Consider the following 26,397-nt stretch of genomic DNA (forward strand, 5'->3'; position numbering starts at 1 on the left):
AATTGCGCAAGGGCTTCCCATCTCGGTGGAAAGGCAGGATTAGAAAAATCTGTTTTATGCCTGTCATTGGGACTGTTTTCTCCCCAGGCTGATGGTCTGGGAAAGCTGGAGAACTGAAGCTGCTGCCGGGTCTCAGAACTTGGTCTTTCGACAGACCAGTGCTGGCAGAGAGACTGCTGGCTTTGGGAGTCATTTTGTAAACAGGCTCCTGTTTGTGAAAGTGTTTGCGGAAGGTCCTGACATTCAGCTTCCTGTGCAGAATGAGTGACTTAGGTATCAGAACCCTGGACCAGTCCAAGGCACCACACAGTCCCAAACGCCTATGCAGGACCTCACCAGGCTTCTAGGAAGGGGAAGAAAGGCTTCTATGAAGAAATCAACCACAGGCTGGATTTGTTCCTATCCATGAAATTCCAAAACCCATGCCAGACCTAAATACAAATCATGGACCAGAACTATATCCTAGAGAGGCATAAAAAGAGGAAAGATTTTGAGTAAAAAATATGGCACTTCCATCCTGGAAACAGAATTTCACCTTGGAAGTTTAAATTCCAAGCTTTAAACATTAAAGTTACAAGCTTATCACAATATTTCCAGCATTGACTGATTATGCAAATAGTGAATTATCATTTCATTTTTAAAAGAAAATATTTTATATCACTTATAGCCCTCGAGTAAGTCTATTTTTTGTTTGGCTTTGCTTTTTACTTTAGGAAACGGCATTTCTGCTGAAAATAAAAGTCACAGGGAGAACTCCATAAATTCTAGCCTCGAGAAGGTTAGCCTGTGGGCTGCCACTTCAAAATAGTGTGCCTGACAAGACTACTTCAAGTTTGTGTACATCACATTCTTAACATCCGTTCTCTAAAACTGGTAATTTCAACCAGGAAGCGTAGGACAGGAAAAGTGAAAGGCATATTGGAATTTCCAGGGTAAATGCCACAGTGTGGTAAGGAAAGACTATTTCTTAGACTAAATACTTTCATAACACAAATTATAGAAGTTAAATCTTGGAAAAATCTTTTTGGCTCACGGGGGATATGCAAAGGTTAAACAGGAAATGTGAACCAATGTAAGTTAATTAAAGACTGAGAAATTATCTTAATATTAAGCTGATCTAAAGAATTTATCTACTAAGAAGAAATTTAGGTAGGGAACATAAAACCACATGAAAACATAAAATATGGTATAGACTGATGGAGACTGCCTGCTACCTGAATTAAAAATCAACGTTGTATCAGAAAACCAACCACAGATGTTAAATGACAGACTGTGGTTTCCAAAATTAAGGGACGAAGATAATCAAATTCACCTTTTCATCCCATTTTTAGGGCTAAGTAATCTTAGATTGAAATTAGAAAGAAGACACGTATTCAGGTCCTTAATACTGCGATTTCATTCTGAAGAACTGCCTTTTATTTAAAATGCCTATTGTGTCTTTACTGTACCTCATGTCACCATTTAATCTCTCTTTAAACTTAATTTAATGCCCAATTTAATCTCAATATGACAGCTAATAATTAAGAGGACTCATGCGGTGTAGCTTAATGTTTGGTTGTGTTGGTCATGTAGGTGTGTCATGTACGATATCATTTCATACCATGCAATTTAATGAATAGTATCACTTGATATGTTTATTTCTGAAGAATGACAAAACCAAACCACCATCTTTTGAGAGTCAAAACATAGGTTTTCATGGTGAGGTTGTGAACAGCGAGAGATTTTATCCACTACATGACTTTTAGTCTTTGTACATTACACGTAGGAGTGTATAAACTTCTCGATTATGTGCATTTTACATGTATAAATCTGAACATTACATGCACAAACATGAAATCATTTTGTAACTGCAGTAATTACTCAGATTAGTACTTTGTATCAGTACTACAAAGTCAGTGAAATCTTTTAAAAGAATTCTTACTTGGAAACCCAATTTGCAAAACAGACGAAGGTACGTCTGCTCTGATGCAGGTGCTGGTAGGAGCCGACAGGCAGCCTTTCAGTTCATTCTCAATGGCCCTCAAGCCCTTTCACGGAGTCTCTGGAATTTCTGGAACTCTGGGAACCACTGTCACATATAAAGCCCCCCAACGGTGGTGTGCTTTTGCCTGTGTCACAGCTCGTTAAATTTAGGAAAGTGCCTCCCTTATCTAAACAACTGAAGTTCTTGAAGACAAAGGTATGAATGACCAAGGATCTCTTGCACCTCTTACATATAGTTTGATGACTTCTATGCCCGAAAGAATGCAAGTGAATTTTTGGCAGAGGAATTGTAGACATGCAGCAGCAATGGTGTCCCATGATAAGTTAATAGATGCTATGGAAAAAATGGTTCTGGTTCCAATGATTTTGGGCTTTACGAAAAAGCTCTCAGCACAAGAGAACAAGAAGCATTTTACAAACTTAATTATACAAACTTTTTCTACCTCTTTACACCTCACAGAACACCAGAGTTTGGGGGAACACAGTTTTGGAAATGCTGAAGGATGGCAGTATTTTTGTTGTTATTGTTTGTTTGTTTTTTTAGGGCCATACCAGCGGCATGTGGAAGTTCCCAGGCTAGGGGTCAAATGGGAGCTGTAGATGCTGGGCTACACTACAGCCACAGCAATGCGGAATTTGAGCCTTGTCTGTGACCTACACCACAATTCACGACATCAGATCCTTAACCCACTGAGCAAGACCAGGGATTGAACCTGCCTCCTCATGGTTCCTAGTTGGGTTCGTTAACCACTGAGCCACGAGGGGAACTCCTGGACAGCAATGTTCTTAAGCAAGGAGGCACTGTCAGGAAGTTGGCAGATTCCTCCTAATTAGTAAGAAAAGTCAGTATGTCTGGGATCAAACTTAGTGATTTCACACCGTCTTTCCTGACCCCACATCACACAGGACCAGGGCTCTAGAGCCCACCCTTGGTCCTCTGAGTCTAACTGTTCTAGCCCAGCTGTTTTTGCTTAACCAACACAACTCTCAAATTCCCACCTTCCTTTTGTTTAATTGACTTTCCCCAGTTAGAATGTCCTGTGCTGAGCACTTGCTGGACACAAATAGAGCAGAGCTGCTGGCAGGAAAGGAAGAATGAACTGAAGGATCCTGTCTTCAAGAAGCTTCCAGAAGATGGAGGAATAGAAGGACTAGAGCTCAACTTCTCTCCTAAAAACAACAAAATTCACAACTAAAGGCTGAGCAATCTAAATTCAAATGGACCAGAAACCTTAAAAAAGATATCCTACTGCAGAAGAAAAAAAGGAGGCCACATCAAGAGGTAGGAGGGGCGATTTCACGATATAAACAACCCCATACCTCTCGGTGGGAAGCCCCACAGACTGGAAACTAACTAGTTTGCAGGGACTCACCTACAGGAGTGAGATTTCTGAGCCCCACATCAAACTCTCACGTGTGGGGATCTGGCACTGGGAGAAAGAGCCCCGGAGCATCTAGCATTGAAGGCCAGTGGGGCTTGTGCGCAGGAGCTCCACGGGACCAGGGGAAATGGAGACGCCAATCTTAAAATGTGCACACAGACATTCAAGTGCACTGGGTCCCAGGACAAAACAAAGTCTCCATAGGAATCTGAGTCAAACCTGACTGTAGTTCTTGGAGGCCATCCTGGGAAAAGAGGGGTGAACATGGCTTGTTGTGAGGGAAGGACATTGAAAGCAAAGCTCTTGGGAATATTCAGCAGCTGCCTTTCTCTGGAGGGGGCCATTTTGGGAAAATCTGGCCACACCCGTCAGTCAGTGCTGAGAAGCCCCAGGCCAAACAACAATCCAGGTGGGCTCACAGCTCTGCCCCTCAGTAAACAGGCTCCCTAAAGACCCCTCAGGCACACAGCATCCAGAGATTGAGCCCCACCCACCAGAGGGATTAGAATCGGCTCCACATACCAGTGGGCAGGCATCAGCCCCTCCCATCAGGAAGCCTACAGCAAGCCCCCTATACCCACTTCAGCCACAAGGGGGGCAGACACCAGAAGTAAGAGAGGCTACAACTCTATATCTGTAAAAAGGTCACCACACAAAAACCTATAAAAATGAAAAGACAGAGAACGGTAACTCAGATGAGGAAGAAAGGAAAAACCCCAGAAATCAGCTGAGTGATGAGGAGATTCTCAGCCTCCAGGAAAAAGACTTCAGACTGTTGATGCTGAAGATGATGCAAGACATTGGAAATAAACTGGAGGCAAAGATGGATAACATACAGGAAACACTGAGCAAAGAGATACAAGATACAAAACTTAAACAAGAAGAGATGCAAAATACAATAAGTGAAATAAAAAATTCACTAGAAGCAGCCAACAGCAGAATACAGGAGGCAGAAGAACAAATACGTGAGGTGGAGGACAGATTAGTAGAAATTACAGGTGCAGAACAGAAAAGAGAAAAAAGATTGAAAAGAAATGAAGAGAGTCTCAGAGAACTCTGGGAAAACGTTAAACGCAGCAACATCTGTCTTATAGGGGTGCTAGAAGGAGGAGAGAGAGAGAAGGGGACAGAAAAAATATTCCAAGAGATAATAGCCTAAAACTTACCCAACATGGGAAAGGAACCATTCACTCAAATCTAGGAAGCACAACGAGTACCATATAAAATAAACCCAAGGAGGAACACCCCGAGACACATATTAATCAAACTGACCGAAATTAAAGACAAAGAGAAAATCTTGAAAGCAGCTAGGGAAAAGAAACCAATAACATACAAGGGAACCCCAATAAAGTTATCGGCAGATTTTTCAGCAGAAACTCTGCAGGCCAGGAGGGAGTGGCATGATATTCTTAAAGTGATGAAAGGAAAAAACCTCCAACCAAGATTAGTTTACCCAGCAAGGCTCTCCTTCAGATTTGAAGGAGAAATCAAAACCTTCACAAATAAGCAAAAGTTGAGAGAATTCAGCAACACTAAACCAGCCTTACAACAAATACTAAAGGAACTCCTCTAGCCAGAAAAGAAAAGACAGTAACAGGAAACAAAAATTCCACAAATGACAAGGCTCACCAGTAAAGGTATATATGTAGTAAAGATATGAAATCATCCATGCACAATTATGCCACCAAAATCAGAAATCATGAGAAGAGGAGGGTACACATGCAGGACACTGGAGATGCACTTGCAATTAAGAGAACAACAACTTAAAACCATCTCATATAAATACAAACTCACATCAAAACTTCAGAATAACTGCAAACCAAAAATCTACAATTGATAGATACACAAACAAATAAGAAAAATCAACTCAAATACGACACTAAAGATAGTCATCAAACCAGAAGAGGAGAGAACAAGAAGGGAAGAAAAAAGAGCAACAAAAACAAATCCAAAGCAATTAACGAAATGGCAATAAGAACATACATATCAGTAATTACCTTAAATGTTAATGGACTAAACGCCCCAACCAAAAGACATAGACTGGCTGGATGGATACAAAAACAAGATCCATATATATGCTGTCTTCATGAGACCCACTTCACTTCTAGGGACACATACAAATTGTAAGTGAGAAGATGGAAGAAAATATTCCATGCAAACAGGAATCAAAAGAAAGCTGGAGTAGCAATACTCATAACAGACAAAATAGACTTCAAAATGAAGAATATTTTAGGGACAAGGAAGGTCGCTACCTTATGATCAAAGGATCAATCCAAGAAGAAGATATAACAATTTTAAATACCTACGCACCCAACATAGGTTCACCGCAATATATAAGGCAACTGCTAACAACCTTAGAAGGACGAATCGACAATAATACAATCATTGTGGGGGACTTTAACACCCCACTTACAGCAATGGACACATCATCCAGACAGAAAATCAATAAGGAAACACAGGCCCTGAATGAAGCATTGAACCAGATGGACTTAATAGATATTTATAGGACATTCCATCCAAAAGCAACAGAATACACGTTCTTCTCAAGTGCACATGGAACATTCTCTAAGATTGATCACATCCTGGGCTACAAATCCAACCTCAGTAACATTAAGAAAACTGAAATCATATCAAGCATCTTTTCCAACCACAACGCTATACACCTGGAAATCAACAAGAAAAAATCTGCAAAAAACACAAACACGTGGAGACTAAACAAGAAGCTTCCAGATCACCACAGAGCCTCTGACCTGAAGTCCTGCCAATGTTTTCTGTACTGACTCTTCGGAACCTGTAGATGTTATGTTTATGCCTCTCTTATAACTCTTGCCATATTTTACTTTTTACAATACTTATTTAAAATTGAATATTAATTGAGCACATACCCCATGCCAGGCACTGTGTTAAGTGCTGCAGAGAACAAGGGAAGGAGTCTTGTGTACAAAGCAATTAGCATGGAGGTAAAAAGTAATATGTTAGCCAGGCGGTCATTGATTTTTTTTTTTTTTTTTGACAAACTGACAGATAATTGACAACATTGTGTATATTTAAAGTATACAACATGGGAGTTCCCTCCTATGGAGCAGCAGAAACAAATCTGACTAGGAACCACGAGATTGCCGGTTTGATCCTTGGACTCCCTTAGTGGGTTAAGGATCTGGCATTGCCGTGATCTGTGGTGTAGGTCACAGATAAGGCTCGAATCTGGCATTGCTGTGGCTAATGGCGTAGGCCAGAAGCTACAGCTCCCATTCGACCCTTAGCCTGGGAACCTCCAAGTGTCGCAGGAGTGGCCCTAAAAAGCCAAAAATAAATAAATGAATAAAGTGTTGAACATGATGATACGTATGCATTTTGAAATGTCACCACAATCCGTTAATTAGCACATCTATCACACCACATAGTTACCTTTAAAAGAAATAATGGAGGAGTTCCCGTCGTGGCGCAGTGGTTAACGAATCCGACTAGGAACCACGAGTTTGCGGGTTCAATCCCTGCTCTTGCTCAGTGGGTTAACGATCCGGCGTTGCTGTGAGCTGTGGTGTAGGTTGCAGATGCAGCTCGGATCCTGCGTTGCTGTGGCTCTGGTGTAGGCTAATGGCTGTGGCTCTGATTTGACCCCTAGCCTGGGAACCTCCATATGCTGCGAGAGCAGCCCAAGAAATAGCAAAAAGACAAAAAAAAAAAAAAAAAAAAAAAAAGAAAGAAATAATGGAAAGTGAGTTTGCTTGTCATTCCTGCACGGGGCCACGCTCATCTTTCTATCATTTCAACTTTAGAGTATGTGCTGTTGAAGTAAGAACTGGTCACTGATGGTCAACAAAGGCTTACATTTCCTGGTTTAGGAGGAAGTGTAACAATTTCTTTGTTTTAAACATGGCAACACACAGACACCCTCAGATGCTACATTTTCCTTCTCCTGGAGCCTTCCAGCCTCCAGTCCCAGACAGGAAATGAAAGGCTGTCTTAATATAGCTTCAAATTCATGTTTCTTTGTACACAGAAGTGTGACCATGTCTAATGTGGCCTGAACCTATTTTTAAATTGATTTGAAGGAGAGGTAGGACATTTAGTATTAATGTTTCCCAGTATTATATTCTTTCTTCCCAATCCTTTGGCCTTACCCTTTATTTAATTGTTTTCTTCTTCCACATTTATTTTTTCCACTTAAAACTAAATAACACAAAATGAAGTGAAAGCAGACATATTAAAAAATAATTATCCCCTCAGAATTTCGCTTTATGAAAATATTTTTAAAGCTATTACTCATGCTGAAGTTTTAGCCTTCATTAATATATGTATTTTGTGCAAAATCAGCAAACTCCACATTCCCGGTTTGGCTGTTATACACACAAATTAATGAATGTACTTTAATGAATTTGATTAATATGCAGCAGTTTAAGATCCATTTTGTATTATTAGCACAGAAATGTTCCTTATTGAATGCTGCTGAATCAGGGTGCTGTGTTTGCTTGGGAAAGCTGTCACACACACGCACACACACACTTCACGAATAATGTAAAGCTAAGATTTTCATAATTATCATAATTCACTCATTAAGATATTAGCAAACTGTCGAATTCACAAAAGATTCTCTGTGCATGGAATTTTCCATCTCTTTCCTGCACCCAAGATACACAGTGCCAGAAAGTGTAAACGGAAACCCTACTTCTGCATTTTATTAGCGAATTTTGCAAACTACAAACAGCTTGAGTGTTGTATAAATTTATAGTTGTATTTGTACATTTGCGATGGTGGTTTTCAGCGTGCAAGTTTTATCTAAGAGCTTTTACTTGGAACTGCACAGAGCAATTCCAAAACCTCAAAACTAAAGGAAAATAAAATTGAAGTGCCTTTACAATCAAGTGATTTATACATTAAACTATTTATTTTAAAACAAGATTAAAAATACTGCACTCCTAGAAACATTCTCTCCCGGTAGAAGCCACTCGGATGGAAAATTTCATCTATTTCAAACTGATTTTTTGCCTGAATGACTCTCACATATTTTCCTAAAACCCAGTCATGTCAAATGATTTATTCTACTTTAACAATACGGTGCGAGGAGCCAGGAAGATTCAAGTTCGAAGTGGTAGAAGGCAGTTGTCCAATTAGGTACTTGACTGTGGTTTGATTTTTTATGCTTACACATCCTTATTCTTTTCTTACTTTCGGATCCCTACTCAGCAGCACTTTCTTCTAGATGATGGTATCTGCATATTTCTGTCCTAGGAATACTTAGCCACATCTGAACGACGGAAGGCATTTTAGATGGAGATTCCAAATAAGGGTAAGGTGAGAAAACCCATGTTCCCACAGTTTGAGTGCTAACAGAGGGAGCTCAGGTATGGTATGCGAAGGGCCCAGGTATTTCCAATGCAGGACACCCCCCCCCCAACCACCCCCACCGCTCCCTAGCGACAGGGATCTCAGCATCTCATTAAAGGTGACTGGCCTAAACGAACTACCTGGTTACAAGACACAAGGCCATTTTCCAGTGAGGTAAGGATGTTTTCCTCTCCAGGTTTTTCTCTGGCTTAATTAAAAAAACAACTTTTTGCTTCAACTATTGTCATTGAGTCACCCTCCTCTGTGGCAACATAGACTGTTTTCGAAAATTAATTTTAAAGAAAACAAATGGCATGTAAAAATTTCTTCCAGAAACAATGGCTAGGTGGAAAAGTTAATGGGGGGGCAGCTGTTCTCTGGATGGGTTCGTGCCATCATCCTTTAAAATAGAAAAAAAACACAGAATGTGGAGGAATGCTCAATTTATGATCTCTAGCAGGATGTGAGAAACAGCAACAAAAGTAAATCCAAACTTTGATGGGTGGAATTTTCTTTGGCTATCGGAAGAAGATGATAATGATAGCAATGGCTGGTCAGTTTTCTCCAGGGATAGACTACTCAGCAAATCGAAGGAGCTACCATTATTTTCCTAAATAGCAATACCAAAAAAAAAAAAAAAAAAATCCCACCACATTCTGGACCAGGTTTTTATTTTGATCCACTCACATTCATGTAGAAATTCCTTGCGTGAAACAGTTGGGAGCTTCCCATGACACCACAGAGAAGGGTGACTTAGCCAGTTAAGCCCACCCCAAACGGCCATGTGACTCATTTTCTGGTGACAGAAAATGGAAAAAGCATTAAGTCTCAAGTGTCTTCCTTTACAAGGCCTCATGTGGAATAAAGAAGTCATTGAGAAAAAGAACTCTTTCTCGCTATCCTGACACACACCGTCCAGGGACAAGAAAAAGAGACCATCTAGTAAAATACCATTAACCAAATGCTTCTGTCGCCCTGTTACCTCAGGACTACTGAAGTGTTTCCAAATTCCAAGACATACTTAACTAAAATGAATAATGAAATTGTGATGCGCCCTTAACTAGTCATTTTACCTCCTTCCAGCCACCCAATGACTCTTTTTTTTTTTTTTTTCTTCAGGGCCGCACCCTCGGCATATGGAAGTTCGCAGGTCAGGGATCAAATCAGAGCTGTAGCCGTGGATCTACACCACAGCCACAGCCACGTGGGATCTGAGCCGCATCTGTGACCAGCTTGCAGAAACACTGGATCCTTAACCCACTGAGCGAGGTCAGGGATCGAACCTGCATCCTCATGGATGCTAGTCGGGTTTATTACTGCTGAGCCACAATGAGAACTCAGTGACTTATTTTTAATGTTGTAAAGTCATTTGTTTATACTAAACTATAAAGTTTGGTCAGCACACAACTTGTTTGCTTGTACAGAGTAGCTAATTTGTAAAACAAATTCTTTCTCTTTGACAGAAGAGAAAAACAACTGAGTACCATTAACTCTTGAGAGGAAAGTACAACTAAGAGCATCCTGCCCCCAGTTTTGGGAAATGTATGTTGTGCACACATCAGTCAGGGACTGTGGTAACTAACAGAAGGCGTTGTTACTTCTTTAGGCAGAAAGGCTATTATACAAGGAATTAGAAACTTAGGCATTCATGAGAAGGCTTAGAAGAGCAAGCCAGGAATGGCTCCCAGGACAATTTGGTAGATCGTAGCTTCCAAGGGCAATGAATCAAGAGGCTGCAGCAGTAACTGCTGACCCCAGAATTGGTGTAGGTCTCCGATTTCAGCTCCTTTCCAGGGATCAGGAGGCCACACTGCAGTTACTGGCTCTAGGGAGTCATCACTTAGGCTGCAATCTGCTGATTAGAAATTGCAGCCAGAACTCTTAACCCTAGGGCCCTGTTGTGCCTGCTAGATGCACAAGTGAAAACTGGGCATCTCCTGCACCCTGCCTCTCCCTCCACTGAACTCAGCTCCACGCCCAGGTCTCACGAAGGTGCATCGGATTGATCAAACCTAAATCACATTGGTTCCTTTAGCTGCAAGGGAGTCTGGGAAATGCAGATTTGGTTTTGTTTTCACTTTCTAATTTTTTCAATCTAGGGAAGCATGCTTGCAGAAGATTAGAACAGAGTTGAGGTAGTCAATTTATCCAATCTACTCCAAAACCCACAGACTTTCTACGACTTTAGTCATGCATAAAAACATTCATACTTTCTTTGCTTTTTATTTATTTATTTACCCATGGCACCTGAAGTTCCCAGGCCAGGGACTGAACCTGCGCCACAGCAAGAACCCAAGCCACTGCAGTGACAACGCTGAGTCCTTAACCCAATGCACCACAAGAGAACTTCCTCTTTGTGTCTTAAAATTGGTGTTATTCCTTCTTCTACTTTTGGCATCTTACATGTAGTTATTGTAAAGTCATTTTAAGATTGCTCTATCACTTCCATTTCTTTCAGGAGTAAATCAGTCTCCTGATCTAGCAGGCAGAATAATTTCCCCTACAAAGATGTTTACATCCTAATTCTTGGAACCTGTGAATATATCACATTCCATGGAAAGGAGAATTAAGGCTGCAGATAAAATTAAGGTTGTTAACCAAATGACTTTTTTTTTTTTTTTTTTTTTTTGGTCTTTATAGGGCCGTACCCATGGCATGTGGAGGTTCCCAGGCTAGGGGTCGAATTGGAACTGCACCTGCCAGCCTACACCACAGCCATGGCAACACTCAGGATCTGCAACCTACACCTCAGCTCCCAGCAACGCCGGATCCTTAACCTGCTGAGCAAGGCCAGGGATCAAACCTGCGTCGTCCTGGGTAACAGGCAGATTTGTTTCCGCTGAGCCACGACGAGAACTCCATCAATCAACCGACTTTAAGGCAGAGAGATTATCCTGGGTTCTCTAGGTGGGCCTGATGTCATCACAAGAGTCCTCCATGTGGACGATGGAGGCAGAAGAGGCGTTCAGTGTGAGGCAGCGGGAGAGCCGGACCCACTGTTGCTGGCCTTGGCCGTGGGGGAAGCAGCCATGAGCCCAGCAAGACGTGAAGGGGCAAGGCCACGGATTCTCCCCAGAACCCCCAGGATGGGATCAGCCTGCCAGCACCTGTGCCGTCTTCCGAACCACACAGTTGTGACATAATAGGTTAGTTCTAAGTTCTAAGCCACTAAGTTTGTGGTAATTTGTTACAGCAGCAACGATATCATTAGGAAATTAATCATCTGACATTTGAGATTGGAGCCTGCTTTTCCCAGTGTTGCTTCTTCGTCGTGAGCTTTGCCATCCGAGCTTGCAGATTCACCTTGAGCGGTGTTTTCCTCCTTTCTATATACGTCCCTGTCTACCTGTTTGTGGACACTAGGAAGCTCCCTCGGACCCCAGATCTTTAGCTAGTAATTCAGTGTCCACTCCCACAGTGACACTGGCAGAGCCAGCCATCGTCCCAGGGCCAGTGGACGGCTTGGCTGAAGGGCTGCTGGTGCTGCTCCCTCGGCTTCCTTCCACCGCTGCCATAGTCAGCAAACAGCAATCAGGGCTTTGTCTGGCTCCTTTCACACATTAAAAGCCTGAGCCAGCCCCAAGCCCTAAGGAGAAAGCCCATCTTTAGTCCCCAACTGAACATGAGATGCTCCTGTCCAGGTAACCCCACAGGAAGCAAACCTTTCCACCCTGCCTGCTTTAGTGCTCGAAGCCCCACAGACCTCTGGCTCATGACACACTGTCTGCTTTGCAGTTCTGTTTCTGGTCCACGAGGCCGTCTAGCTCAGGTTTTAGCACAGCCGTACTTTCACATGATTATACATATTTAATATTTCATCTAAGTTGTAAAGTATACATGAAATACGGTCTGCATATGTTGCCACTGCCATGTTTGGAACAGAGCGGGGACATTCCAAGCACGGCCTTCAGCACGAGACCCACCATGTGTCACACGTGGGATGAACCTTTCACACACGCTGCCCCCGAGTCTCCACCACGTTTCAGGCGAGGAGAAAATACAGTGCGCGGTTAGATATTTCCACTGCTCTCAGTGATTTGCTTTCTGTATTCTCAGAGATGTCACTTTCTCCAACAAATAATACCCTCTTGGCAAAGGCTTGGCTGGTTGAAAATTATAAGAGAAAGTTTCATTGTATTGCACCTTCAGGTGGCTGTTCCAGAAATTCATCTTAAAACAGCTATTTCGGGAAGCTGGCTCAGCTCCTCTGCTTTTTCTGTAGTCCATCAATTCCATAAATTGGCTGGGCGTTACTGGGGGATGATCGTTAGGATCAGGACGGGGAGGGACAGAACACCAGGTGTTGCATTAAAAAAGGTGGCAGAAGTCCCTGGTTTAGTCATGTACTTTAAGAGTGTGGAAAAGAGCTCTTCACCGCTAACACCAGAAGCGCTCCTTAAACGGATTTTCTGTTGGGAATGATTCCCCCAAACGTCTCGGGCTATCAAGAAGCTAAAATTCTATCAGGATTATGATACCCACTGAGTTACAAGTTATAGGAAATGATACTTGAAATAAAGACTTTGCAGGCAAATTAAAACAGTCATAATTTCAGTTAATGTAATGGTATCTTTTCTTTTTAAATCCCTTAATATCATTCAGCCAAAATTACATATTTGGGGAAAAAAATGAGCTACTAAAGAAGATTTCCTAATTGTACATAATACGCCTGAAGGCCTATTGCAGATGTAATTCAGACGCCTGGACACAGAGGCGGCTGCAGCTCTGGCGATGACGCTGGGCGACAGAGCTGCACTTCAGCCACTAACAGTCATGATGTGAAATTAGTTCCCAGAGAAAGGAAGCTGGGAATATGTCACAGCTTCCACGGTAAGCTCGGTAATCCTGGCTACACTCTAGAGATCCCATAACTACGTGTGCAGGCTTCTCTATAAGCCCCCAAATTCTGACATCTAGCGTCTGAGTCTTTCACAAGTGACAGCGCTTATGTTCCTGAAATTCAGTTGAGCCTCTTACCATCTTTGTTTAGTTGATGCCTATGTGCTATTCTTTCAACTGGTTCGTTTCGACTCATTCCTGCCTCATCTATAGAGGACAAAGCCCTAGAGCCATTTCTTTCTCTTTTTTTAATGATTTTTATTTTTTCTATTATAGCTAGTTTTCGATGTTCTGTCAATTTTCTACTATACAGCAAAGTGACCCAGTCACACATACATGTATACATTCTTTTTCTCAAATTATCCTCCATCAGGCTCCATCATAAGTGACTAGATACAGTTCTCAGTGCTATACAGCAGGATCTCATTGCTTACCTACTCCAAATGCAAGAGTTTGCATCTGTTAACCCCAGGTTCCCAGTCCATCCCACTCTCTCCCCTTCTCTCTTGGTAACCACAAGTCTGTTCTCCAAGTCCACGAGTTTCTTTTCTGTGGAAAGGTTCATTTGTGCCATATATTAGATTCCAGATATAAGTGATATCATATGGTATTTGTCTTTCTCTTCTGACTTACTCATTTAGTATGCGAGTCTCTAGTTCCATCCATGTTGCTGCAAATGGCATTATGTCGTTCTTTTTTATGGCTGAGTAGTATCCCATTGTGTATATACACCACATCTTCTTAATCCAGTCATCTGTCAATGGACACTGGGGTTGTTTCCATGTCTTGGCTCTTGTGACTAGAGCTGCAATGAACATGCGGGTGTTGTGTCTTTTTTAAGGAGAGTTTTGTTCAGATATACACCCAAGAGTGGGTTGCTTGGTCCTATGGTAGTTCTATATTTAGTTGTATGACCAGAGCCTTTTCTTTTCTTTTCCTTTTGTCTTTTCTAGGGCCGCACCCGCGGCCTATGGAGGTTTCCAGGCTAGGAGTCTAATTGGAGCTGCAGCTGCCGGCCTACACCACAGTCACAGCAACGCTGGATCCATAATCCACTGAGCAAGCCCAGGGATCAAACCTGAGACCTCATGGTTCCTAGTCAGATTCATTAACCACTGAGCCACAATGGGAACTCCCAGAGCCATTTCTTAAGGTGAAAGGAGAGTTAGTTAAACCACATGAGTCCTATTTGCAAGTAGGAATAACTGTATTAAGAAGTTTTTTTAAAAGATAATACCCTGTTGTATTAGCAGATGCAAACAATTGTATCTATAATAAACAACAAGTTCCTACTGTGTAGCCCAGGGAGTTACATTCCATGTTGCATGATAAACCATAATGGAAAAACACACACATGTATATATACAACTGAATCACTTCGCTGTACTGCAGAAATTAACACAGCATTGTAAATCAACCGCACTTCAAAAAGATAAATCTTAAAAGCTCTTACCTTGTTGAGCTATAGCATGTTAGCTATCAATCTATCAATTAGAGCACTTAGGTTTACTACAGTTGGATGGCCACAGGCTCTTGCACAGAATTTCAAAAAAGTGCACATGCGATCTTGACAAATGACTGAAAATCCAACTTTGGGACACCGTATACTATCTGTGGTCTAACTCGGGTCAGTAAATCTGGAAATCTGTTAATGCTCAGGCAGGGTTCACACACCAGAGTGGTAACGGCTCATGTAAAAATAAGTCTTGTGGGAGTTCCCGTCGTGGTGTCTCTGCAGCGCCAGGACACAGGTTCGATCCCTGGCCTGGTGCAGTGGGTTAAAGGATCTGGCATTGCCACAGCTGTGGTGTAGTCACAGCTGTGGCTTGGATCTGCTCCCTGGCCCAGAAACTCCATATGCTGTGGGGCAGCCAAAAAATAGTTAAGTCTCCGAGTATCTGGGTGGTAACCCCTTCCCTCCCAAATCCCATGGTTTCTTTTCTTGCCCTGGCTGGTCTGAGGGTCAGATGCCATCACCTCTGACATGCCAGTTTTAGAATTCCCAAGATAAAGGCTCAGCATCCATCTGGGCCACCCGGTTAGCTCCGCTTTCACACCAGCCTCAGCCCTCATCGTGGTTCCTTCTCCTTCAGAAAGGCTGCTCTCTGTCTACCCTCCCTCCTTCTGCACACACTGGGCTAAGTGCATTCCACCGGGCTGGGATGTGGAGGCCTCTGGCGTGGCCTGAGCTTCCAAACTGGCTTCCTGGCTGGTGGGTCTGAGTTCACAGTCCAGTCTCCCACTGGCCCTGCAGTCTGGTTATGCCTGTCTCCTGCCAGGGCCGGCTTCACGATTGCTTCGCAATTGGGTCTGAGCACTGGCCAAGCGCAGCTGTGGACTCTAGCCTGTGATTTGGGCAGGATCGTCCCCAGCTTGGGCTAAGTATGTCCAAGGGAGAGTCCAGGGGTGGGAGAGCAAAAAGGCGCAAACCTTTCTTTCTCTGGCCTTGGTCCAAAGTCTCTCCAGCTGTTTCCAGACCCTTGGAGAAGGACTCAAAGTTCAGAATCAGTTCAGGGCTCAAGCCTTTCCAGAAGACCAAGGAGGATGGAGATGTATCCCTAAAATGGGGCAGGACTTGAAGGTAAGAAGGCCTTCCCCTCACGGCAAAGGCTGGGCGAGGTGCCACCAGAATAGAATAGGCCCCTGCCTTTGTGTCTTTCCTAGAAGGGCCCCCTGAATCACGGGCTTGTCCTAGCTAAGGGGAGGGGACAGCTGGCACTAGCAGGCACAGGCACAGGCATGCTGTGTGACGATCAAGCTGTGGTGCTTCAGACGACAATGCAATACTCAGACCAAGGCCAAGAATGACGCTATAGGCTGGGGTGCCACAGGGCTCCCGTGACCTCCTGTCATTTCATGATACCAGGGGTCTGCCTTCCTGCCCTCACCTTCTGTGTGAAGCAAAGAGGGCAGGTCTGATCCTCTCCTTCCCAAGACAAAGGGTCTTGTTTGCCAAGCTATATACCTGGCGCCTTCGGTGCGAGATGGGGCAGGAAAGGGAGAGGTGTTTAGTGTCACAGAAGAGTCCTGCTCTGAGCAGCTAGGATTTTGGATTTGTCTCTCATGAGCCAGTGCACCTTAGTTCTCAATTCACAACTCTGCCAAGGCAGCAACAATTTAAAAAAAAAAAAAAGAAGAAGAGCTGGGGGGAGCTTTGTCAGAGGAGCCAGTTGCAAAAGGGATGTGTGAGCTCTCAGAAAAGAAGTTTACAGCGTCGTATCTTTGTTGTCATTTGCTTCTAGGTATTTTTCAATTTCCTCTTTGATTTCTTCAGTGATCCACTGGTCATTTAGTAGCATGTTGTTGAGTCTCCAGATTTTTTCTTGTTGTTGATTTCCAGGTGTATAGCGTTGTGGTTGGAAAAGATGCTTGATATGATTTCAGTTTTCTTAAAGTTACCGAGGTTGGATTTGTAGCCCAGGATGTGATCAATCTTAGAGAATGTTCCATGTGCACTTGAGAAGAACGTGTATTCTGTTGCTTTTGGATGGAATGTCCTATAAATATCTATTAAGTCCATCTGGTTCAATGCTTCATTCAGGGCCTGTGTTTCCTTATTGATTTTCTGTCTGGATGATCTGTCCATTGCTGTAAGTGGGGTGTTAAAGTCCCCCACTATGATTGTGTTATTGTCGATTTGTCCTTCTAAGGTTGTTAGCAGTTGCCTTATATATTGTGGTGAACCTATGTTGGGTGCGTAGGTATTTAAAATTGTTATATCTTCTTCTTGGATTGATCCTTTGATCATAAGGTAGTGACCTTCCTTGTCCCTAAAATATTCTTCATTTTGAAGTCTATTTTGTCTGTTATGAGTATTGCTACTCCAGCTTTCTTTTGATTCCTGTTTGCATGGAATATTTTCTTCCATCTTCTCACTTTCAATTTGTATGTGTCCCTAGAAGTGAAATGAGTCTCTTGAAGGCAGTGTATATATGGATCTTGTTTTTGTATCCATCCAGCCAGTCTATGTCTTTTGGTTGGGGCGTTTAATCCATTAACATTTTTTAGGAGCCTCAAATCTCAAAATCATTTATTTACTATAGTACATATAAGACAGCCTTAAAATTGCAGTATGAATGAAGATTACAACGTGGACCAAAGAATTTTTTCTTTACTACACAAAATATAACCTAGCAACAAAAAACAAGCCATTTTTTTTCCCTTTCTGGGGAAAAAAATGGCATGGTTTGATAATGAACAAATTTTGAATAAGGCCTAACAAAATTTACCTATGCCGCTTATTCTGAAAATTTTATCCATTAATTTAGTGTTCTGGTGGTAACTTCACTGACAAAATATTTAATCCCCAAAGCAGCAGTCATTTATAGCAGATGTGGTACCACCATTAAAGGAAAAAAGATTGGTTTAAAAAATGGTGTAAAAGCCATTTTGGATTTTAGTACAACATATCACAGAAAAGAATATGAATACAGGTTTGCAACTTTATATATACATACTCCAAAGAGGCTGTCAATACCCAAAATATTTTTATTGCTACAATTAGCAATGGATTTTTGGATATGGTTTTAAGGGCCACATAAAAATAGATTCAAGGGACAGATTAAATTGAAGTCCTAGATTAAAATGTTTGGTTTAAAGAATTTTCTACAACAAATTTCATGTTTATGTATAAAATGTTATGTAACCTTATATGAAAATGTCAGGAAGTATTTTCTACACTACTACATGTATTTCCCAAGAGGGGAAAAAATTGAAATATCTAAAATAGATTAGATTAAGATTACAAGACCATAATAGATCTTTTGAACATGCATCTGTTTACAGAATTGACAGTATACGATTGTTTGTTTCCTTACGGACTATAAAGAAATGAGTTGGTGACAACCATCCTTTGCACAACACTATCAACTCACTTTAGCCACAGGCATGTCCTTGGTATGTGTTTATAAGAAATGTTCATTTACCCCCATCAAACAATCCACAGGTTTTCTTAGAAGATGAAGGTGCAGAAAGGTTAAGTGTATTTTTCCTTCTTTCAAATAACATCCCAAACATCGCAGCCCATTAACATTTAAGGTAATTACTGATATGTGTGTTCTTATTGCCATTTCGTTAATTGCTTTGGATTTGTTTTTGTTGCTCTTTTTTCTTCCCTTCTTCTCTTGTTCTCTCCTCTTCTGGTTTGATGACTATCTTTAGTGTTGTATTTGCGTTGATTTTTCTTATTTGTTTGTGTATCAATTGTAGATTTTTGGTTTGCAGTTATTCTGAAGTTTTGGTATAAGAGTCTGTATTTATATGAGATGGTTTTAAGTTGTTGTTCTCTTAATTGCAAGTGCATCTCCGGTGTCCTGCATGTGTACCCACCTCTTCTTATGATTTCTGATTTTGGTGGCATAACTGTGCATGGATGATTTCATATCTTTACCATATATATACCTTTACTGGTGAGCCTTGTCATTTGTGGTATTTTTGTTTCCTGTTGCAGCCTTTTCTTTTCTGCCTAGAGAAGTTCTTTTAGTATTTGTTGTAAAGACAGAAATATAGATCAGTGGAACAGGATAGAAAGCCCAGAATTAAACCCACACACCTACAGCCAACTAATCTATGACAAAGGAGGCAAGAATATACAATGGAGAAAAGACAGCCTGTTCAATAAGTGGTGCTGGGAAAACTGGACAGCTACATGGAAAAGAATGAAATTAGAACACTCCCTAACACCATACACAAAAATAAACTCCAAATGGATTAAAGACCTAGATATAAGACCAGACACTATCAAACTCTTAGAGGAAAACATAGGCCAAACACTCTCTGACATAAATGACAGCAACATCTTCTCGGATCCACCTCTTAGAGTAATGACAGTAAAAATAAAAATAAACAAATGGGACCTAATCAGACTTCAAAGTTTCTGCACAGCAAAGGAAACCCTAAACAAAATGAAAAGACAAACCACAGAATGGGAGAAAATCTTTGCAAGTGAATCAACTGACAAGGGATTGATCTTCAAAATTTACAAACACCTTCTGCAGCTCCATGCCAAAAAAACAAACAACCCCATCAAAAAATGGGCAGAAGATCTAAACAGACAGTTCTCCAAAGAAGACATACAGATGGCCAAAAAACACATGAAAAGATGTTCAACATCACTCATTCTTAGAGAAATGCAAATCAAAACCACTCTGAGGTACCACCTTACACCAGCCAGAATGGCCATCATCAAAAAGTCTACAAACACTAAGTGCTGGAGAGGGTGTGGAGAAAATGGAACCCTAGTACCCTGTTGGTGGGATTGTAAATTGGTGCAACCACTGTGGAAAGCAGTATGGAGATGCCTCAGAAAACTAAACACAGAACTACCATTTGATTCGGCAATCCCACTCCTGGGCATCTATCCAGAGAAAACCATGACTTACGAAGACACATGTACTCCAATGTTCATTGCAGCACTATTTGCAATAGCCAAGACATGGAAACAACCTAAATGTCCATCGACAGAGGAGTGACTCAAGAAGATGTGGTCCATATACACAATGGAATATGACTCAGCCATTAAAAGGAACAAAATACCAGCATTTTTATCAACATGGATGGACCTGGAAATTATAATGCTAAGTGAGGTCAGTCAGACAATGAGACACAAACATCGAATGCTTTCACTGACATGTGGAATCTGAAAAAAGGACAGATGGAACTTCTTTGCAGAACAGATACTGACTCTCAGATTTTGAAAAACTTATGGTTTCCAAAGGAGACAGTTTGGGGGGTGGGGGGATGCGCTGGGGGTGTGGGATAGAAATCCTATGAAATTGGATTGTGATGATCATTATACAACTATAAATGTAATAAATTCATTGAGTAATAAAAAAAAGAAAAGAAGTTTACAAACATGTTTAAAAAATAGCTAGAGAGCTGCCAATGTCGCGCCAGGGCCCATGCTAGGCTCTGGGGATTAACCATGAAGAAGACATGGCGCCGCCTCCTGGAGACCAATGCTTTAGCCACAAGAGGTAAAACCACTGCCCCCAAAGACACGGCAGTATTAGTCTCATCCTCTGTGACTTGAGTTCATGTCCACATGGTTCACTTACTTCGTTTCAAGTGATGGCCCATGTGGTTTTTTCCCTCCTCCTCAGCCAGATTCTTCCCCGTATCTTCCGCTTCCTACAAAACTGCAGGCGGTGCTGGGGGGGAAATAAGGGAGACGGTAGTGGGAAACGTGTCAGGGATCGGGGGATGCTTGCAGGCAGAAGGGACATCTTAGTTGAGACCTGAAGGATGAGCTGGATTTGATCAGACCAGGAGTTGGAAGGGATAGAGGAGGCAGTCGGGGCTGAGAGAAAACAGCAAGTGCAAAGGCCCAGGGCTGAGCGAGGACACCTGGCACACGGGGAGATGTGAGCAACGAGGGGTGATCATAATAAAAGTCCTAAGGCTCGGGGAGAAGAGGCGGAAAGGCTGGACATTTTCAAATACCCAGATGACAGGCACACGGAAGAAGGAGTAACAGCGGGCTGGCTCTGGGGCGCAGAACCAGAATCGAAGGCTGGAGACCCGGTGAAAAGGACACTGACTAAACATTAAATGATAACAATGTTTTTACATGACTGCACTCAGCCCTTACAACATGCTGGACCCTGGGTTAGGGTCACACATCCATTATCTCATGGGGTCCTCACAACAACCCTATAGGCAAATGCCATGAGAAAACAGAGACAGAAAGGTTAAATTAACCAGCGCAGGGCCACACAGTGAAGACAGGGCAGAGCTGGGATCCCAAGGTCTGCGCTCTCACTCACCACCCTCACACTGCTTCCTTGGAGAACCATGTTGCCTCCGAGCAAATGCACGACTCTGGAGGTTTCCCATCATTGCAGGTGTTTACCCGCATGGCTGGGATACTGCAAAGAATCAGCATCCAGGAGAACCAGTGACTTTCTGAGGGTCTTCCCATTGTGAGATTCGGGGGTTCAGTGATGTGTCAACAGCTGGATTTGTAAACTAGCCCCCAGAGACAATACCTGCATTTGGGGCAGCTTCACTGTCGGGTATAACGGGCTCTCCTGGGTGCCTTTAAGGGGGTTGTTCTCAGGCTCCATCCTTGCAGAAGAGAAGGCTATGGTCAGCACCGAAAGGGAGGCAGAGTGAAATGGACCGAATTAGGGCAGCTCAAACCTCCAATAAAGACATGCATCTTTCACAAACATCTGCTTTAGCTAATGCTGGCCTTGGGCAGTATTAAATTATGTATTCCACTCTTAAACTATCACAGATTCGTGTTTCAAGAACATAACCGTGAGAAAATATTGCACCAGTAGCAGAAACAAAACAGCCTTGCTCATTTTGCATTAAAAATTTTTTGGTAGATTTCTAGAATAATTCCTCATTTTCTTGCACATCAAAGGGCATCATGCAAGACCGAATAGGTTAGAATGCACAGGATTTCTTTTTGTATTGCCTTATTGAAAAAAAAAAAAAAAAAAAAAAAAAAGAACCGAAAAATGCCTCTTCTGCTCTTCATTCAGTGGAGAGTAACCAAATAATAAACAATAATCAATTACACAATGGATTCAGGAATCTTAGAGGCAGAGAGACCTCGGATAGCATTTCAATATTTTCTAGAACAGGGAACCTGCCTTTTTTCACAGTGAAGTGCTCCTCGTAGGTCTCAAATCATGACTGTCTTGATATGTACCTAGGGTAGCTTGGCTCCTATTCCTGTTCCAGCATCTTCCTAAAACAGAAAGAGTCATAGACTATCAAGAGTGTGAGGAAGTTACCTGTGAATTTTATTTTATTTATTTATTTTGTCGTTTTGCCATTTCTTGGGCCGCTCCTGCGGCACATGGAGGTTCCCAGGCTAGGGGTCGAATTGGAGCTGTAGCCGCCGGCCTACACCACAGCCACAGCAACGAGGGATCCGAGCCCCGTCTGCAATCTACACCACAGCTCACGGCAATGCCAGATCCTTAACCCACTGAGTGAGGCCAGGGATTGAACCCACAACCTCATGGTTCCTAGTTGGATTTGCCAACCACTGTGCCACGACGGGAACTCCTTACCTGTGAATTTTTAAAAAAGAGGGGGTGAGAGAGATTCGGGAGGGGGGGACCCTCTTTTATCATTAACCTGACATACTCAGTAGTTAGTAGTCAGAAAAGAGCATTCAGAGTTCCCCAAAATATGTGCTTCTCAGACATCCCAATAAAATAAACCATTAAGCCATCGACACACGTGTCCTTTGTAATGGCAACCCAAGGTCCTCGCCAAGTGATGCGTGATATTTTCCCCGGTGATAACACGCATGTGTGTGATCTCCAGCAAAACCGAGTTGGTTCCACGCTCCCTTCAGCTGAGCAGGATATTTTCCTTCGCGCTTCCTCCAAACACGTAACAGCTTCCACATCCCGTTAAGTACACGCTCAATTAAAATCCTGCATCCTGGACTCTTTCCAGGTCTTCCCTTCATAAAGGAAAAAACTCATCTCTTATAGATGTGTCAACAATATGTGCATAGAATACACTTTTTTTTGTTTTTTTGTCTTTTTGCCATTTTCTTGGGCCGCTCCCACGGCATATGGAGGTTCCCAGGCTAGGGGTCAAATCGGAGCTGTAGCTGCCGACCTACACCACAGCCACAGCAACGCAGGATCCGAGCCTCGTCCGCAACCCACACCACAGCTCATGGCAATGCGGGATCCTCAACCCACTGAGCAGGGCCAGGGATCGAACCTGCAACCTCATGGTTCCTAGTCGGATTTGTTAACCACTGAGCCACGACGGGAACTCCAATATACTCTTAAAAACCGTGATAAATCGAATTTTTTTTCAAAAAAGTCATGACTACCTACTTCTTCCACAAATATTTAAATAATTTTTTCTCGAGCATCATTGTTTAAAGATATACCAGTAGCTTTATAGAAAAGGATTTATCTGGAAACTTGAATATGTAGTTATTTACGATCAATGGATAGAAAAGATTTTACCATAAGGGCCCTGTAAGTAATACAATATCTCAGCTGCAGGATCATGTCAAGGAGCAGGCAGGTGGGCAGGTGATTTTTCTTACGCAGAATTCAACCCACAGCCACCAGCCACGGTCCAAATGAGGGAACCGCGGTGGGCGGGGCCGGAAAGACGGGGTGGTGGGGAGACAGTCACAGCTGCGGCAAACTGAAAACATCTCCGCTCGTTTCCTCGCTGGTCTGAAGCCCACAGGAGAGGCAGTGGTCTTTGCCAGCCGGCCCCAAACACAGTCTGTAAGAAGAAGATGCATTAAAGTCAGCAGAAGTGTGGCTGCTGAAGAAGCAGAGGGGGTTTGGTGTGGGGGCAGAGGCCTGGTGGTATTGGAACAGGGTGCGTGAAATGATGCTGGGCTATGCCCAGAGCACAGTTGAGGCTGGGGCTGCCAGGCCTGCCTGCATGCATGCCCAGGGGGCAGTCCGGCCGGCCAGGACCTCAGGCCTCTGCACCAGGGATTAAGTGGCCGAGGGAGGCATGGAAACCAATCAAGGTTCCGTTTCTGACAATGACCTTTCTAAGGTCTTGCACTGGTTTAAGTCACCCACCATTGCTGAATAGCTTCAATCACACCAAGCTGTCTAAACTCACACGAATGTCTCTAGTTAGCACTTTATGCCTCCAAATCAACATGAGATTTGAGATCTGTAGGACATTCTGCCAATATTTTCTTTCCTTCTTCCCTCCAAGTCACTTTAGGCTGCCTCTTTGCGTACATGTGTTAAAAACGAGAGACGCCTGTCGAAAGTGTTTCCCTTACAATGGTTTTGTGTTTGCCTTTTCGTGGATTGGGAACTGTTTTATTTTCTTTACTGTTTGCCTTCCTTCGTCTGGCAAAGACCAAGCCGGCCCCTCCACCCCCAATGACTTAGAACAGAGAGGAAGTTAATACCAGGGCTTTGTTTAACAGCGGCATTACATCTGCCGTCAGACAACTTTTACTTCCTCTCTGAGTAGCAGGGAAACTGTCTCTCCTCAACCGAAATGTCAGATGAACACAGTCCTGAAATAGGAACACGAAGCTGACCTTTACCGGATGTCTTTATTCTTTAACATTCTTCAAAGACACGCACTTGAAAAAGTTACGACTTCGTGATACCCAGCATGGATGCTTTATCGTCTGTTGTTTTCAAGCTGCCAGAGGCTTTCTTATGTGAACAAAATGGCTATTTCCGTCGTCATGGAGCACGATGATTTATTCACCTAGCAGAGCAGAGGAAATCATTTTTAAACTCAGAACACAAAATGGGTTGTTTCTACCACAAACTTCCCACAAAAGCAGGAATCTTCCTTCGTAAGTAGAACCAGACCCCCCACTCCATTCTCTGCCCAGCAGAAAAATTACATGGCTTTTAGCTTTAATGGCCTTTTAGGCTTGTCGCCAAAAGAAGTTCCAAAAAAACTTTTCTGGTCCCAATTTGCCCTCTCAGCCTAGCTCTTTTGTAAGCAGAGAGGAGAGAGGCTGGAGAGCGTCCAAAGCCAGGCTCTATGCAACGAAGCCCAAGGCCAAAGAAGCACTCCACTCAATCGGGAGGAGAGAGCAAGGCGCCCACGACCACAGAGCGCCAGGGGGGACAGGGCGGGAGACAGTTACGGGGGGGGGGCACCGCTTAGCTGATGGAGCGGCTGCCGGGTAGGTGTGTGATTCATGTTGCACAGGCTGGTACATGGCTGCCGAGGTGGGGCTGAGGGATTGCCTGGACCAGCGCGTCGAGAGATGCCGCCGGGGCCTCCTCTGTCGTCCTTAGGCTGGACTCTCATCTGCTTCTGTCTTCAGTAAACATGGCTTTTTCTTTTTCCTTTAAAGCTTGGAGATTTTTCTTTTTCTTTTCTTTTTTTTTTTTCTTCCTTTCTTTTTTTCTCTCGGGCAACACCCGCGGCACATGGAAGTTCCCAGGCTAGGGGTCGAATTGGAGCTGCAGCCATAGCGGCAGCAACACAGGGTCGGAGCCTCATGTGCAACCTACCCCACAGCTCACGGCACCGCCGGATCCTTAACCCACTGAGCAAGGCCAGGGATCAAACCCTCATCTTCATGGATACTAGTTGGGTTCATTACTGCTGAGCCACAACGGGAACTCCTAAAGCTTGATATTTTTACCTGAACATTTCAGATCCCCATTCTGAGCTGCTTCTGACCACGGAGCAGAGAACACCTCTGATTCCTCAGAGGCATCTCCAAGCCACAGGGATTTCAGGAGAAGAACTAAGTATATTGGAGCCAAGGCCACAGTGGAGTTTGGGGGTGACATCCGTCCTTGCCTGGTGTGACATTATCCTCTCCATCAGCTCGGGGGCCTCACTCTTAAGACAACTGTAACTCACGGTTATAGCTGCAGCCTGGGTGCCAACCACAACACGCACAGGCTTTCACCCCCAACACTCCGGCACCCCGCCTGACTCCCTGCTTTCCTTTATTCATGCAACACCTGCTTATGTGCTACTGAGGCATCATAAGAGAGTCAAGGTTGAATTCTGTTCAGCACCTGCCTTCAAAGCACTGAGAGTTACCCAGAGAGATGGGAGATGGCATGAAGCACGGGAGTAAAGCCTCACGAGCTGCCCAAAGCGACGAGGGCCACGGGGAAGCAGCCAAACCCAGCAGCTCTTCAAAGGAGGGGAAGGAGGCCTGGGCTGTGGGATCGAAGAAGACTCCAAGGAGGAGCCTGCACCCGAGGAGGCCTTGAAGGACCCCTGGGTTGAGGCTGAGGGCGGGTGTCCCGAGCTGAGTCAGGGCAGTGTGGAGAGTCATTTTCTCTCCAATTCCTCCAGCCGGGGAGGGCTGGGAAACACCTCGGCAATGCTGGTGGATGTGCTCCAGGGCCGTGCTCCCCTCCACAGCCAGCCAGGTGTGAAAAAAAATCTAAAAGCTGCCACAAAC

The 26,397-nt window shown here is 43.4% G+C and overlaps 1 long non-coding RNA gene across 2 annotated transcripts in view; it reads right to left on the reverse strand.

Annotated features, from left to right (window-relative positions):
• Nucleotides 1-1,612: 1,612 nt before the first annotated feature.
• LOC102160613 (uncharacterized) overlaps nt 1,613-26,397 on the reverse strand; it is a 113,402-nt gene continuing 88,617 nt past the window's right edge. The window contains exons 7-13 of one of the 2 annotated variants that reach the window (XR_014827723.1): nt 24,544-24,719; nt 23,483-23,753; nt 22,129-22,230; nt 21,518-21,612; nt 21,296-21,397; nt 20,588-20,680; nt 1,613-3,153 (exon numbers count right to left, since the gene is read on the reverse strand). This is a non-coding gene — a long non-coding RNA (uncharacterized LOC102160613). Of the gene's footprint in view, nt 3,154-20,587; nt 20,681-21,295; nt 21,398-21,517; nt 21,613-22,128; nt 22,231-22,283; nt 23,754-24,543; nt 24,720-26,397 lie in introns of those variants that run through there. The other variant, XR_307885.4, reaches the window with a different exon arrangement.

This window comes from Sus scrofa, chromosome 14 (genome assembly GCF_054392235.1).
Source record: "Sus scrofa isolate SSC_HxYL_T2T_F1_AM1 chromosome 14, Sscrofa_HxYL_maternal_Yorkshire_Landrace_v2.0, whole genome shotgun sequence".
Classification (NCBI taxonomy): Eukaryota; Metazoa; Chordata; class Mammalia; order Artiodactyla; family Suidae; genus Sus; species Sus scrofa.